A 15850-nucleotide genomic window follows, 5' to 3' on the forward strand; every position below is an offset into this window, starting at 1 on the left:
GTGTGGTGTAAGGAAATGATCCAATTTCATTTTTCTGCATGTGGCTGTCCAATTTTCCCAACACCATTTATTGAAGAGGCTGTCTTTTTTCCATTGGACATTCTTTCCTGCTTTGTCGAAGATGAGTTGACCATAGAGTTGAGGGTCTATTTCTGGGCTCTCTATTCTGTTCCATTGATCTATGTGTCTGTTTTTGTGCCAGTACCATGCTGTCTTGATGATGACAGCTTTGTAATAGAGCTTGAAGTCCAGAATTGTGATGGCACCAACTTTGGCTTTCTTTTTCAATATTCCTTTGGCTATTCGAGGTCTTTTCTGGTTCCATATAAATTTTAGGATTATTTGTTCCATTTCTTTGAAAAAATGGATGGTACTTTGATAGGAATTGCATTAAATGTGTAGATTGCTTTAGGTAGCATAGACATCTTCACAATATTTATTCTTCCAATCCAGGAGCATGGAACATTTTTCCATTTCTTTGTGTCTTCCTCAATTTCTTTCATGAGTACTTTATAGTTTTCTGAGTATAGATTCTTAGTCTCTTTGGTTAGGTTTATTCCTAGGTATGTTATAGTTTTGGGTGCAATTGTAAATGGGATGGACTCCTTAATTTCTCTTTCTTCTGTCTTGTTGTTGGTGTAGAGAAATGCAACTGATTTCTGTGCATTGATTTTATATCCTGACACTTTACTGAATTCCTGTACAAGTTCTAGCAGTTTTGGAGTGGAGTCTTTTGGGTTTTCCACATAGAGTATCATATCATCTGCAAAGGGTGATAGTTTGACTTCTTCTTTGCCGACCCAAAGAACAAATAATCCGATCAAGAAATGGGCAGAGGACATGAACAGACATTTCTGCAAAGAAGACATCCAGATGGCCAACAGACACATGAAAAAGTGCTCCATATCACTCGGCATCAGGGAAATACAAATCAAAACCACCATGAGATATCACCTCACACCAGTCAGAATGGCTAAAATTAACAAGTCAGGAAATGACAGATGCTGGCGAGGATGCGGAGAAAGGGGAACCCTCCTACACTGTTGGTGGGAATGCAAGCTGGTGCAACCACTCTGGAAAACAGCATGGAGGTTCCTCAAAATGTTGAAAATAGAACTACCCTATGACCCTGCAATTGCACTGCTGGGTATTTACCCTAAAGATACAAACGTAGTGATCCGAAGGGGCACGTGCCCCCGAATGTTTATAGCAGCAATGTCTACAATAGCCAAACTATGGAAAGAACCTAGATGTCCATCAACAGACGAATGGATAAAGAAGATGTGGTAGATATACACAATGGAATACTATGCAGCCATCAAAAGAAATGAAATCTTGCCATTTGCGACGACGTGGATGGAACTAGAGCATATCATGCTTAGCGAAATAAGTCAATCGGAGAAAGACAACTATCATATGATCTCCCTGATATGAGGGAGAGGAGATGCAACATGGGGGGTTGAGGGGGTAGGAGAAGAGTTAATGAAACAAGATGGGATTGGGAGGGAGACGAACCATAAGTGACTCTTAATCTCACAAAACAAACTGAGGGTTGATGGGGGGAAGGGGTTGGGAGAGGGGGTGGGGTTATGGATATTGGGGAGAGTATGTGCTATGGTGAGTGTTGTGAGGTGTGTAAACCTGGCGATTCGCAGACCTGTACCCCTGGGGATAAAAATATATGTTTATAAAGCTGTAAAAAAAAAAAAAAAAAAGAAGAAGAAGAAAAAAGAAAAAAGAAAGGGTGAATACCCAAGTTTTGTAGCAACATGGACGGGACTGGAAGAGATTATGCTGAGTGAAATAAGTCAAGCAGAGAGAGTCAATTATCATATGGTTTCACTTATTTGTGTTGCATAACAAATAGCATGGAGGACAAGGGGAGATGGAGAGGAGAAGGGAGTTGAGGGAAATTGGAAGGGGAGGTGAACCATGAGAGACTATGGACTCTGAAAAACGATCTGAGAATTTTGAAGGGGTGGGGGGTGGGAGGTTGGGGGCACCAGGTGGTGGATATTGTAGAGGGCACGGATTGCATGGAGCACTGGGTGTGGTGCAAAAATAATGAATACTGTTATGCTGAAAAAATAAAAAATTAAAAAAAAAAATAAAAATAGTAAATCAATTCAAAACAATCTGTGGCCAAATCACAGATTCTCTGTGGAATTAAAGATACTGAGATTTCCACACATTTTATAATATTCTTTATCTTGGGGATACCAGTACAAGATTATAAGTATAAAAAATGTTGAAATCAGTGGACTAAAATCGCGTTTTTAACTGAATTCAGTACTTTGAACTCAATTCACTTGAATATATTTTTGCCAACTCAGATGCTAATGACCTCAAATCCAATTATCCTACAGATCTACCTGTAAGAGCCTAATGCCAAGTACATGGTATTAAGAGAAAAACAAGGCATTTCATGGGCCGGTTGAAAGTGGAAAAGAGGATTATGAAGGGATTAAGTCATCCAGTTATGGGCACAGCCCTGGGGTATTTACTTTCCCTAATTGCACAAAATTCAGCCAACCAACCCATTCTGAATTTTCTCTTAATTGGCTGTCATAGTTTTCAAACTGTAACTGGCAAACTTAATTCACACTGGGCTTAGAAAAATATTAGAAGCAAAAGACTAATAAATGTGACCGTTTTGGTCATTATCAGAGTAACTGATCACAATGTCATCTACCATCAGCTGAACACATGGAAAAATCAAAAAACAGACCAATTTCCTCAGGTAACTTTAAAGACGTAGGGGCACCTGGGTGGCTCAGTCAGTTTAGCATCTAACTTGGGTTTAGGTCATGATCTTGGGGTCCTGGGCTCAAGCCCTGCACTGGGCACCCCAATGCTTCTCCCTCTCCAACTGCTTCTCCCTCTCCCCCTGCCTTTTCCCCTGCCCCTCCCCCACTCATGTTCTCTCCCTCTCTTGCTCTAATAAATAAATAAAATCTTTAAAAAAAATAAAATTTGGGGCGCCTGGGTGGCTCAGTGGGTTAAGCCGCTGCCTTCAGCTCAGGTCATGATCTCAGGGTCCTGGGATCGAGTCCCGTATTGGGCTCTCTGCTCAGCGGGGAGCCTGCTTCCCTCTCTCTCTCTCTCTCTGCCTGCCTCTCTGTCTACTTGTGATCTCTCTCTGTCAAATAAACAAATAAAATCTTTAAAAATAAATAAGTAAATAAATAAATAAAATTTAAAAAAATAAGAAAGACATCACTACTCCTTGGGTCTATTACTGTCAATATCTCTCAGAAATGAAGAATCCTACTGTAGCTCTAAATTTACCCTTCAAATTTCTGTTTCAGAACTACATTGAAAGGAGAAAATTGCCAATCCAGATCAAAAGAAATTCAACCTCTTAGTTTTAAGGCAAATTCTTTAATTTCTCCTGTGTCTGGGTGCCACTGTCTGCTTTTTAAGTCTGTTGTAACAGGTTGGTATGTCTTTCTAAAATACCTGGCATTCAGGGCACCTGGGTGGCCCAGTAGGTTAAGCATCTGCTTTCAGCTCATTTGGGAGTCTGCTTCTCCCTCTGCCCCTCACTCCGCTGGTGCTCTCTCTCTCTCTCAAATAAATAAATAAAATCTTTAAAAAAAATAAATAAAACACTTGGCATTCAATACAAGCAAAAAGAGAAAAGACTGTGAGGTGTCTTCCAGCTGTCAGGGTGTATCTAGTTCAAGTTCAACTCCAGGACTGTCCTTTCTCAACCTCCGTCCTTGTTCCTGGCTCAAAATTGGAACTTTGTGGTACCATCAGAGTAACTGAACTTGCTCCAATAGTTAAGTCTGAACAAAAGAGGTTATTTTGCTTTGCTTAAAAAAAGTTTATGGATTTAACTGTTGCTTCCACATCGTCATTTCCTAAATCAAATAATGACCAACAGAATTTTCTTTAAAAAGCTTTTTATAAATTTAAAATACTAGAAAGAACTTTGAAAACTTGCAAGTGAAACATGGGAATACACAAGGTGGTTAAGATAAAAATAACAAGCAGGGGTGTTTTATGGAAAAGTAGGGGATAATTAAGCCAGTGGGAGTGGACTTGCTGTGTCTGAATACTAAGTTAAATCAAGAGCTCCTACTAACAAAATAAAAAAAAAAAGAAAATGCAAAAGATGGTTACAGAAATATTAGATGATAAAAAACAAGCTAGTGGTTCACATTTTCCAGGAATCAAAGTTCTAGAAAGAAACTGTCACCATCATTTGAATCCTATGAAAATGAGCAGAGTCACACAATGGAAAATATCTTCATTTGAAGTTCCGAAAAAGGGTCAGTAAGTTTGTATTCATTTCTAGGGAAGTCATCTATTTTTGAAGCTTGACTTTTTCTATTATTTAATTAACTAATTCAATAATCCATGTAATTATTTAAATAATTATGAAAATCAAATTAAATTCTCTTTGAACTATGTTCTTTTATTGATATATTCAGAAAAATTAATTCTGATTTTTAAAAAATATTTAAATATTGGGTAATATGCCACTAGACATAAATTATTGCCATTATTGTCTTTCATGTTTGACAATAAAAAAATCCTAACATTTGCAAAGAGAAAACAGAAGTGACAGATTTCAGTGTAGAAAGAAGACAGCCATAATATGAACGTTACATCATATAAGCCCAAAAGTCACTTCTTTTCCTTGTATATGACTGACAGCATTCTGCACTTTCTGAACCCCAAATAAAATTATGAAGAAAGCACAGGGTGAAAAATCATGAATGGATACTTTCCAAGTGAAGAGTTGAGTAAAAAAGCTCCATTTATATACCAGAATTAGAGCAACATGAAAGAAATTATCAAAATATAAATTCCAGGCAATATTCTATTTGTTCTATGTTTTGATTTTAAAAAACCATTTCTGGGGCATCTGGGTGGCTCAGTGGGTTACAGCCTCTGCCTTTAGCTCGGGTCATGATCTCAGGGTTCTGGGATCTAGCCCTGCATTGAGCTCTCTGCTAGGCGGGGAGCCTGCTTCCTCCTCTCTCTCTGCCTGCCTTTCTGCCTACTTGTGATCTCTGTGTGTCAAATGAATAAATGAAAATCTTTAAAGAAAAATAAAATAAAATAAATAAAATAAAAAACCATTTCTAGGGGCGCCTGGGTGGCTCAGTGGGTTAAGCTGCTGCCTTCGGTTCAGGTCATGATCCCAGGTCCTGGGTTCGAGCCCCACATCGGGCTTTCTGCTCAGCAGGGAGCCTGCTTCCTCCTCTCTCTCTGCCTGCCTCTCTGCTTACTTGTGATTTCTTTCTGTCAAATAAATAAAATCTTTAAAAAAAAAAAACCATTTCTAATTATTAATATTTACTGTAATTCCTGCCAGAAATAGAATACAACATCAGGATTTCTTTTCAAAGAAGAAGACAAGTGGTTACATGGTACACATTTTAAGCTGACTGCCTTTTAAATTTCTGTGCTTGAGAACATTTAAAAAATTGGAAATGCTGTCCTTAATGATTTTTTTATGATTTTTATGATTTTTAATAAACATAACACTCAAGATTTTGTCTTATAGTCCACATTAATTAACTTTATATAAGTATATTTTGTTTACATCATCTAACAGAACCTCAAAAGTAACTCTCATGTCCTTCATTTTATTTTGAGAATTCTATTGAGAAGGGGCTGTGTGGTTACTCATTTTTCAGTAAAACAGAATTTGATTTTAAAGAAGTTGAAAGGCTCAGTGGGTTAAGCCTCTGCCTTCAGCTCAGGTCATGATCTCAGAGTCCTGGGATGGAGCCCCGCATCGGGCTCTCTGCTCAGCTGGGAGCCTGCTTCCCCTCTCTCTCTGCCTGCCTCACTGCCTACTTGTGACCCCTCTCTCTCTGTCAAATAAATAAATAAAATCTTAAAAAAAAAGAAATTGAAAGAACATATCAAGACTGAAATTCTGTTATTCTAACAGTGTCTATCTGGATTTCAAACATCTTCATCACTTAAATAAAAATGTATTTCCTTGTTTTTTATCCTCCCCCAAATTACAAGCATATATCAATGGGAATTCTACTGAAGGCTTGGGACTTTTCCATCACCATCATCATCATAAGTATCTGGCGCACAGTATGCACTTAAATGTTTACCGAATGAATGAATCAATGAATCACCAAATACCCATCTACTATGTTTCAAGAACCATTTGATTCAGGGGCACTGGGGTGGCTCAGTCCTTAAGTGTCTGCCTTGGGCAGAGCTCATGATCCCAGGGTCCTGAGATTGAACCCCCCATGAAGCCCCCCATTGAGTCCTCCCACAAAGCCTCCCCCATAGAGCCCCATATGGAGCCCCACATCAGGCTCCCTGCTCCACGGGAAGCCCGCCTCTGCCTCTCCCACTCCCCCTGCTTGTGTTCCCTCTCTCACTGTGTTTCTTTCTGTCAAATAATAAAATCTTTAAAAAAATAAGAATAAGAAGAACTATATGCTTCACAATACTTTTCACATGTTATCTCACATGTCTGTGTTTTAGGTTTAATATCCACGGCAACCTTGCAAGTTAGGAATTCTAATCATCACTAACACAAGAGGAAAGAGGTATGTGGAGGTTAACTGAAAATCAGTATCACGGTGCTAAGAGGAAAAGAACGGGATTTCATAGGGTTTTTGTTGGTTTGTTTGTTTCTGGTTCTGACGCAAGGATTCTGAGGGGCCTGCCTAGAAAAGCAGATCTTGGCACAAGGTTGCCCTGGGTCCTACCTAATCTTGTTAAAATTTCAGTCGCTTTCAAAATAAAAACTCCTTGAGTATCTGCCTGCCTGTTTAATGTTTTCTTAGGCATTTCTGTTACAGGACAGACCTAGCAGAACCCCCCTGCCCCCTCATGTCACCTGTTTCTCTAGCTCACCTCCAGGTCCGCTTGCAACCTGGGAGCCAAAAGCCACAAGCTGGAAACAACTTCCAGAGCCCCATTTACAATGGGCTTGTTCCTGCAAAGACCAGACCACACCAGACCAGTCTCTGTCCCAAGACATCCAACCTCTGACCTTTCACTGACTTCCGGCTTCATTATAATACTAAAAGCTATGCCCAGGGGTGGAGACTTAACCTGCAAATGAAACAAGACCCAGGGAGCACAGTGAGCGGGTTCTGTCAACTGCCCCTGCATGTCCCCGTTCCTGGGCTTCCCCGCCCCCACATGCTTACCTGTCACTCCTTTTCAGCCTCAGCCCCTTTGAAATACTCCCTGGCCACTGTCTGGGGAGCAGCCATGTATCCCTCTTCCTAAGGCTGTCTCCCTCAAGCCCAGGGGACTGAGCTTGCAACAAACACACCCCGCCTTGCCTCTTTCTACAGGGATAGTCCAAGAATCCCAAGGTGATCAACAGTTCCAAATGTCGCTCTTTATCTACGAAGCCTGCTGCTAGAAGTATTAAGGTACTTTATGGTAGTTTTTCAATTCAATTAAAAATTCCATCAAGTGCAAGGTACAGTGATGGGTACCCTCGAGGGCAAGAAAAAGAATGAACAGTTTGCAATCTGCTGGGAAGACAACTGGGTGGACAGCTCATGATGTTCTTATGGTAGAAGCCTGAGGGAGGTACCAGCCCCAGAGGCCAGGACGGGAGGACAACGTTGCCTGATAGGAAGACAATGCAAGGATGCTTCGTGAATTAAGAGGAAATGGAACTAGGTCTTGAAGATTAAGTACAGTCTGACAGGGGACAACGTTTTTAGCAGAGGGAACAGTAGGAGCTTACTGACCGCTGTAAATGTTGGGCATCTAGCAAGTTGGACAAAGGCTCTTGCATTCTAGAGTGAGCTGAGCAAAATGCCAAGAAAACAAACAAACTAACGGAAACGCAAAGAGCAAGAAGTTTGTCTTGGGTTGAGGGATCAGGGCAATGAAGAGGTTAAAGGGAAAGAAATTCAGCAGTGTCCACTACTGTTAGGTACTCCCGTGTGATTTACTTGGTGGTCTTCCTTTATGCCAGAGCAGGTGTTCAAGAACGTTCATTATTAACAGTCACAACGACAGAACAGGTATCATCTTCGTAAGTAACAGCTACTCTGAAACATTGTGTAGCTGTTGAAAAGAATGAGTTAGATCGCTTTTTTGGATTATGAGTCCCCACATTCATCAGCCTGCCCTAAGGGATTACATATTTGAGTTCAAATATAGATTCCTTGTGGCGGCTCACTCTCAACAAGTAGCACCATCACCAGTGTTAATAATCAAAAACTCCATAAAAAAGTACAATAAAATATGTTAACTAACTGAACATAATAAGAACTATATAAATAAAATAAAATAATGTTGGCTAACAGAACATAACAAAAAATAATGAAATGAAATGAGATGAAATGAAATGAAATAAAATAAAATAAAATAAAATAAAATAAAATAAAAAATAATTCAAGACTCCAGATGAAGCAGTAACACAACACACATAAGACCAGGACTTCTTCCTAACAGACTTGCCAGGGAGGATCAAGTAAACACATGTTCTGAGACCAGAACCATCTGCTTCACAAAAAGTCTGGCTTTTTAAATTGCCTCAGCAGCCATGAGACTATGAACATAAAGTCAAGCCTCTCTAAGGTACAGTAACTCCCCTAATGCATGGTTTTACTTTCGGTGGTTTCTGTGACCTAGAGTCAACCACGACCTGAAAATATTAAAAGAAAATTTCCAGCAATAAACGATTTGTAAGTTTTACGTTAAGAGTCATTCTGAGCCAGCCTGCTCTGTCCCGCCTGAGAGGTGAATTGTCCCTTTGTCCCTCTGTATACACTGCCTGTCCCTTAGTCACTTAGTAAATATCTCGGTTATCAGATCGACTGTCGTGGTATTACAGGCCTGTGTTTCATTAATCATCATTTTGCTTAATAATGGGCACAAAGTGCAAGAGGAGAAATGTTGGCAATTTGGATATGCCAAAGAAAAGCCATAAAGTGCTTCCTTTAAGGGAAAAGGGAACAGTTCTCGATAAGAAAAAAGTACCCTATGCTGCAGTAAGGATGAATCTGCTATCCAAGAAATGGCAAAGGAAAAGGACATTTGTGCTAGTTTCCTTGTTAATATCTTGCTATGCCTAATTTATAAATAAACTTTATTGTAGGTATGTTTATATGGGGAAAAGCATAGTATATTTAGGGTTGGGTGCTGTCCACTGTTTCTGGCACCCACTGGGGGTCTTGTAACATATCCCCTGCAGATAAGGGAGGACAACTGTAATCAGAAAATTAAGCAAAGGACCTTGATATTAATGCCAGTACACTAGCTGTATCCAACTGTGGACTGGCGAGCAAGGCAGGGAGCGAAAGTGTAAGAGAATTACCCTTAGTCTGCCAAGATGGGGATTTTACTACCAGGATGGAGATGCCAGGCCATATTTGAGATTGCCTTAAATAAATAATAGGACAGCAAAGCAGTCTGGACTCAGAAATTGCTTCTAGACTGAGCAAGGGAAGGTGAGAAGCTTGTATCTGTCTGCTACATATAAAAATAACTGGATGACATATCCTGAAAGAGTATCTCATTAAGAAATTTATCTTCAAAAAATATGTTTCTACTTGCCAATCAAAAACCAGTTTTTGTCATCCAAATAGAACCAGAAAGTATTTTTTAACTTAATATTAATTTATGCAAGGATCTAAAAGAGAACAGAAGATTGTCTCCCCAAAAAGTATTCACTGAAGCTTGCCATAAGTACTTAAAAATGTCAACAGTATAATATGTTTTTAATTATAGGCTCATTTTTATCATAGTGTTCTGATAAAAACAAATCAAGGATATAATTCTCTGCCCCAATACTTAATCCCACAAAAGTGCTGTCTGTCATAGGAAACTATCCTTAAAGTTTAAATTAGAATATATTTATCCACTTCAGAAATATTTTTTAGTACTTTATATGTAATAAGCACATTTCTAAGCACTGAATGAGCCTTCCCAGGGGTTACAAAGACAAATGAAAAGTTACTTTCTGGTTTTTTTCCCCCTCAAACTATCAATATTCCAACAATTTTATCTTTTCTTAGCATAGGGGTGGTCACTTAGTAAGAGGAGTAAGTAGCTAATGGTTGAAAAAGAGTCACTATATTGCAAATAGTTGAAGCCACAGGCACAGAGGAGAGTCCAATTGAAGTAAATTTGGCTGACCTAACATTTTGTTCAATAAATCACCATGCTTTACATTCAAATTAAATGAACATATTTTACAATTTTTACTCACCGCTATTGCTTATCTCCCACTCCATTCCTTGGATTCACTTTTCCTCTTGCTGGAGCCCATTCTTTTGTAGTTCTCTCAGAAAGAATCTGTAAGAAGTAAATTCTATTAGAGTTTGTCCAAAACTTTATTTAATCTCTACTCTGGATTGATAATTTTGTCCTGTATAGGAAGAACCTGAGGTCGTGAGTCCACATACAGTCCTGGAATTCTTGGTCTGTACAAAGGATTAGGACTAAAGGAGGAAGAGGGGGTTGAAAACTAGGCCCCAGGCCCCTCAACCAAGTCATGAAATTGGAAGACAGCAACCCCCAGAGAGCCCCATGTTCAATGTGACATAGAAGTGTCCTACAGGGTAGTGGTGTCCCTGTACCTTAGAAAGGACTGGATTTTTATTTCTCATATTCCCCACTTGGGTCACGGTCTCTCAGAGGATCTATGTCTTTCTTCAATTTGGAAGATACTTTCTCACTGTTCTAATTTTTCAAATACATAAGACATATGTTGGACAAACTCCTCGACTCATCTTCTGATCTGGCTCTGTAACTTTACTATCACTTTTTAAAAAATATTTATTATTTACTTGAGAGAGAGATCGTGTGTGCACAAGATGAGGGAGGGGGAGAGGGAGAGAGAGAATCTCAGGCAGACTCCCCACTGAGCATGGAGCCCAATACAGGGCTCGATCTTATGACCCTGAGATCACGACCTGAGCCAAAATCAAGAGTCGGACACTTAACCGACTGAGCCACCCAGATGCCCCTTATTGTCACTTAAAACAAATAAAAACAAAACAAAACAAGAAAGAAAAAAGAAAAAGAAAACACCTCTCAGTGTTTTGTTCTGGGTATTCTGATATGTTAATTATCTCTTCAGTTATATTCATGTGTTAATTTAAAAATGACCAGAATTTTCAGTTCCAGGATTCCTAATTGGTTCTTTTATGTTTTCCCTGTTCTTGTTTCACAACCTATCTTTGAATCTCAGGATTCCTTTTTCTTCTGTTATGAATATTATTTATTCTTCCATCTTTTTAGAATTTCAAAAGTACTTATTTTAAAAACCCATTTTAGAAGACTGCCTCAGTATTTGTATTTCTTTAAATGATAATTCACTCACTCACTGTGACTACTGGCCACCTTTTATGAACTTTTGTGTCCCTCTTCTTGAGTAAGATTGTTCTTCTCTTTTGCTTACTTCCATAAGTGATGTAAGCATCGAGATAATTTAAAGATATATTTTGAAAGATTTTGTCAAAGAGGTGTTGTGGGAGGAAGTCAATGCATCAATTAACTACAGGATTTTAATCAGATTCAAATACACATTTCTAATGCCTTATTTGCTAAACCAGGCGGTGTGCAAAATTACTTTATAGCTTTGGTTTCCCAGGTTAACATTCAGAACTTTTTTTTTTTGCAAGATCAGTGTTTCTAATTACACAGTCCAGAGATCAGCAAACTATAACTCATGGGCCTAATCTGACTTACTACCTGTTTTTTTAAGGCCCATCAGCTAGAAATTATTTTCACATTTTTAAAGAAACCATAGAAACCATATGTGGCCTATAAAACCTAAAATATTTATGATGTAGCCCTTTACAGAAATTCCTGACACAGTCTATCATCAGATGCCATCCAGTAAATTTTTCCCCCTGATTTTCAAAACTAGATTTTATTTGTAAGAGCAGTTTTATGTTCACAGCAAAACTGAGTAGAAGATAGAGATGTCCCATGTACCGCTTCACTTGCCCTCCCCCCATTCTCAACATCCCCCAGAAGGGAGGTGCTTTTACTACGTGTGATGCATCTACACTGACCATCATTATTACCCAAAGACCATAGTTCACATTAGAGTTCCTTCCTGATGTTGTACATTCTACAGGTGTAGACAAATGTATAATGACACATCCACCATCATAGAATCACTGCCCTAAAAATCCCCTGGGCTCTGCATATTTATCCTGCACTCCCCGCTAGTCCCTGGCAACCACTAACGTTTTGACTATCACCACAGTTCAGCCTTTTTTTTTTTTTAACAATGTCATATTGTTGGAATCAAATAGCATGTAGCCTTGATCAACTGGCTTCTTTCACTTAGCGATATGCATCTAAGGTTCCTCCAGGCCCTGCACGGCTTGCCAGCTCACATTTTTTTTTCAGCACTGAATAATATTCCATTGTATATATCACAGTTTATTCCCTTGGATTGCTTTCTTCAGTCTTGTCACTTTCTTCCCATTTCTAATACCTATTTTGTTTAGTTTGTGCCTAAGTATTTCAGCTGGAGGTGTGCTAATGGACATAGGGTTTTGTTTTAAATTTAGTTCTTTCAGGTTTTCTACTTACTCATGTCATCTGTGAACAAAGATGGTTTTATTTCTTCCTCACCAACCTGTACACTTTCATTTCCTTTTCTTACTGCATTAGCTTAGACTTTAAGTGTGATGTTGAAAAACTAGTGAGAGAGGACGTCCTTGCCTTGTTCCTGATCTTAATAGGAAAGCCTCAAACTCCTCACTATTAGGTATGATGCTAGCTCTCCAGTTTTGTAGATATTGTGTATCAAGTTGACCAAGTTTCTCTCTATTCCTAGTTTACTAAAAGCTTTCTTACGAATGTTACATTTTGTCAGATGCTACTTCTACATCTTGAAACCATACCAAATTTTTTTTAAATTTTATTTCTTTTTTTAAGAAAACTCTACACCCAAGATGGGGCTCAAATTCATGACCCCAGGGTCAGGGGTGGCATGCTCTACCAACTGAGCCAGCCAGGTGCCCCTACCCAGTGATTTTATTTTTTAAAAATATGGAGTGAATCTCAGAAATTCATCTTTTACGTAAAAACATCAGATGATTCTGATTCCTATGGTCCTAAGACTACCGTTCAGAAATACTCTGTCCTAGGGGACCCATATACACTGACTTCAGGGATGCTGAGATCCACCAACCAACGTTTTCCCAACATATTTATAATGGAATCAAATCATTCAAATACTTTTAATTGTCATTGATTCCAGAGCCCTGTGCTAATAGTGATCAATTAATTTCTATGTGGGCCCAACCCAAATACTGTATATGTAAGTATAATCTCCGTCCTCAGACCAAGCCTGAGAAAATCAGTTACTTTCTGCCTTTCGGTTTTTTTCTCACATTGTTGAAATTACAAACCATTTTTCTTTTTTTACTCCACTAATATCAGACTGAAGAGAGAAATCAGAAGTTAACGGCTGAAAAAAAAAAGTGAGTCATTGAATCAAGAATCTTTGAAATCCACAGATAGGAAAATCCTAGTTGAAGTAAATTCTTCAAACCCAACTATGTTCTTTTAGATAAAATAACTGTGCTCTACATTAGAATTCATTATGTTGTACACATGAAACTAATGTGCCAATTACACCCTGATGAAAATGAATGAAATGCTGCATTTGTCTCCAGATATAGTTTGGGTAGTGGGTTAATTAATAAAAATTAATAAAAATAATACAAATTAATACAAATCCTCCCAGTTCTAGATGGTGGAGCCCCAAAACCTTTTTGTTTTTTCTACTCATTCTGGGTAATAACAACTGCTAGAAGCTTGTGGCTCAAACAGAAATATTCCAAGGCAAAGTTGTATCTGCGTCTTCAAATTAGAGTGTAAAAAGAGCTGCTAAAATTGTCTGCAGGGCTAGCTTCCCAACAAGTGAAATCTGCAGATGACTTTTAGTTGGTGATGACAAACCAATGCATTACTGCCATCCTGTCTCCTCCCAGAGACAGAGAGTCCAGGAACTAATCGATATAGAAACGTGTGGTGAAATTTTTGACATGCAGAGAAAACAGTTCAAGTACTGAATGCAAAGGGAGGTCTGACTCTTAACAGTTTTGTGTCTTAGATTCTAATCTGATTTACTGATTTAACTGCAGTGACTCTACCTGACTCTTTTTCAAATCCTGGAGACAGCTTGGTCCGTTCCTGCCTCCAGAGTCTTAGTTCCTAATCATGCTGAAAGGGTTTTGTGTAACTGAGCATAAACGCCATTTCCCAGGGAAGAAAAGTAACTCTCCTTTGCTACTCTTCATTTAGCTACACATTTCTTTCTCCCTGCTGAATATAAAGTACATTTTTCCACTTTAAAAGAACACTTTAGAAATTTTGTTCTTATTCACTGTGGCAGAGAGGATAAAAGGTGATTAAGAGTTTCCATCCTGGGGCACCTGGGTGGCTTAGTGGGTTAAGCCTCTGCCTTCAGCTCAGGTCATGTTCTCAGGGTCCTGGCATCGAGTCCTGCATTAGGCTCTCTGCTCAGCAGGGAGCCTGCTTCCCCCTCTCTCTCTGCCTGTCTCTCTGCCTACTTGTGATCTCTCTCTGTCAAATAAATAAATAAAACCTAAAAAAAAAAAAGGGTCCATCCCAAACCTTGAATCCTGGTTATAGCTGACAAGTCTATACTTTAGTAGGAATAAAATCTTAAGTGATTGCTATCATGCTGGCTTCCTACACAAAACAAAGACAAACTGTGAACCAAATCCTTTTGAAGAATGGATATATTTCACTAAGTCTCCCCAAGTTATGCTCTTGGCAAAGAAAATCTTTCTGTCACCAAACCAGTACATTTCTACTCCTTTCTAAGCCCATGGCTATGTGGCATTGATAAGTAAACCTTTTTTTGGATCTTGGTTCCAAATGAATAATATGAGAGATAACATCTCATTATTTGCTTGGAACTGATGAGAGCATCTGTGTGTCTTGTTACCAAAACCATAAAACAGAAAAGTCAGGCACTGATGACTTCACTGATTTACCCTTTTTGATTGACATTGAGGATGCTTCTAAAAATTTTCCCCAGAGAAAGCTTTTTTTTTTTGTTTGGTTTTTTGTTTGTTTGTTTGTTTGTTTTTAAGGTGTTGGAAGATTGAAAGCTCTCAAGTCGTGGTTTACAACCATGTTCATTCTTTTTTTTTTTAAGATTTTTTATTTATTTGACAGAGAGAGAGATCACAAGTAGAGAGAGAGAGAGAGAGAGAGAAGAGGAGGCAGGCTCCCTGCCTAGCAGAGAGCCTGATGTGGGACTTGATCCCAGAACCCTGAGATCAGGACCTGAGCTGAAGGCAGAGGCTTAACTCACTGAGCCACCCAGGCAGCCCAACCATGTTCATTCTTGACACAGTGTCCACGGTTGTTTCATGGTAAAATGGCAAAGCTGAATAATTGCAAGAGATAAGACATACAAAGCTTACAACCTTTACTAACTACCCCTTTCCAAGAAAAGTCTGCTGGCCCCTGAATTAGGGTCCTGACTCTATTTGTTTAGGATGTCCTCTTGTATTCTGTGTGAACTTTCTATGGCTCCACTTTCTCATCTGTAAATTGGGGAGAGAAATAGTAACTCTCTCATGGTGGTTCTTGAGAGAGTGAAATCAGATAATGTATTTGAAGCACTTAGCACAGGGTCTGGGGAATCAATCAGTAAATGTCTGTACTGTTGGGGCCAGAAGTCTTGTTTGAAGCTATCAGTTTGAACTATTTCTTGTAAAGCAGTTTGTACAAAGGATGAGAGAATCAAACCCAGGCTCAATTTTTTTTTTAAGATTTTATTTATTTGACACACACAGATCACAAGTAGACAGAGAGACAGGCAGAGAGAGAAGAAGGGAAGCAGGATCCCTACTGAGCAGAGAGCCTGATGTGGGGC

At 38.9% G+C, this 15850-nt stretch overlaps 1 protein-coding gene across 2 annotated transcripts in view; it reads right to left on the reverse strand.

Moving 5' to 3' along the window:
- Positions 1-15850, reverse strand: part of KCNN2 (potassium calcium-activated channel subfamily N member 2) — a 498316-nt gene that overhangs the window by 282179 nt on the left and 200287 nt on the right. For both annotated transcript variants that reach the window (XM_047730739.1, XM_047730738.1), the window contains one exon: positions 10178-10263. The gene's annotated coding sequence lies outside the window, so the exon portion shown is untranslated. The remainder of the gene's footprint in view (positions 1-10177; positions 10264-15850) is intronic.

Source organism: Lutra lutra, chromosome 5, assembly GCF_902655055.1.
Source record: "Lutra lutra chromosome 5, mLutLut1.2, whole genome shotgun sequence".
NCBI classification, from domain to species: Eukaryota; Metazoa; Chordata; class Mammalia; order Carnivora; family Mustelidae; genus Lutra; species Lutra lutra.